This window comes from Nematolebias whitei, chromosome 12 (genome assembly GCF_014905685.2).
Source record: "Nematolebias whitei isolate Nwh7 chromosome 12, NemWhi1, whole genome shotgun sequence".
Taxonomy (NCBI): Eukaryota; Metazoa; Chordata; class Actinopteri; order Cyprinodontiformes; family Rivulidae; genus Nematolebias; species Nematolebias whitei.
This window is the reverse complement of record NC_056509.1, coordinates 48,565,319-48,566,713: the sequence shown is the minus strand read 5'-3', so window position 1 is coordinate 48,566,713 and position 1,395 is coordinate 48,565,319. Positions and strand designations below refer to the sequence as shown.

The window sequence follows — 1,395 nt, the reverse complement described above, 5'->3', positions numbered from 1 at the left end:
TGAAGATACAGAAGCTCCTGCTGAAGATACAGAAGCTCCTGCTGAAGGGACAGAAGCTCCTGCTGAAGATACAGAAGCTCCTGCTGAAGGGACAGAAGCTCCTGCTGTCTTAAGACTGTTTGGGACGAACTTTGACCTTGAAACATGAACTTATTCAAACAGCAGGAGAAATGTGACTCCATCTTGGAGCTGAGAATCAAAAGGGGATCCTCAAGGTACCCTCATCGGTACTTTTAGCTTAATGTTTAAAATCAAAAAAAGTTTCTTTTAGTTTCTGAATAAAAACAATAATTTCAAACTTTCTTTTGTTAAGATTTTATTTTGAAACATTCATTCCCGACAGCAACGCTGAGTCAGCAGCCTTCAGCTACTTTTAGCTAACACTTTGGTGTTTTTTTTATTTCAGATAAAGGTTCTAACTCTGATATTGGGCTAGTGGTGTTTTACAGGTTTCAGTTTTTAGCTAACATTTTGCTACTTCTAGTTATCATTTTCTACTCAAAGCTGACCTTCAGCTATGTTTAACTATCATCATTCATTTAGCGTTCTGCTACATTAAGTAAGTTCCTGCTCTGCTCCTTTTAGTTCCTGCTCTGCTCCTTTTAGTTCCTGCTCTGCTCCTTTTAGCTCCTGCTCTGTTCCTTTTAGCTCCTGCTCTGTTCCTTTTAGCTCCTGCTCTGCTCCTTTTAGTTCCTGATCTGTTCCTTTTAGTTCCTGATCTGTTCCTTTTAGTTCCTGCTCTGTTCCTTTTAGTTCCTGATCTGTTCCTTTTAGTTCCTGCTCTGCTCCTTTTAGCTCCTGCTCTGCTCCTTTTAGCTCCTGCTCTGCTTTTAGCCTTTTAGCTGCTTGTTTTAACCTGGCCCAGTTTCGTTTCATTGTTGTAGCTGATCTCAGAAACAAAATTGATCCTGAAGATTCTGGTTCCACCTCTTGAAGATAGAACTGTTGGAACTCGGAGGTTCTGGACCGGTGGACCTGCTGGTTGGTTCTGATCCGGCAGAACTCTCAGCTTTTCAACTTGAGACAGAACGAATAAAAAACAGACCAAAGAGAAGATTTACGGTTTTATTTGGAAAAGAAGCCGTTTGTCAGAATCTGCAGCTGATTTACAGAAAACAGCTGGAGGAGGAGGAGGAGGAGGAGGAGGAGGAGGAGGAGGAGGAGGAGGAGGAGGAGGAGGAGGAGGAGAAAAAGCTTGGTTCACAAATCTGAGAGCAGCTCAAAGACAAACCTCTGCACAAAAACAAGGAGAGGAGGAAGAGGAGGAGGAGGAGAGAAAGAGGAGAAGTTTGACTCGTAAATTTGAGAGCAGCTCAGAGACAAATCTCTACACGGAAAAACGAGGAGGTGGAGAGGAGGAGATGGAGAGGAGGAGGTGGAGATGGAGAGGAGGAG

General features: G+C 43.2%; 1 protein-coding gene across 1 annotated transcript in view; it reads right to left on the bottom strand.

Moving 5' to 3' along the window:
• Window positions 1-1,395, bottom strand: part of LOC119417984 (collagen alpha-1(XII) chain) — a gene marked incomplete in the record, with an annotated part of 211,081 nt that overhangs the window by 209,127 nt on the left and 559 nt on the right.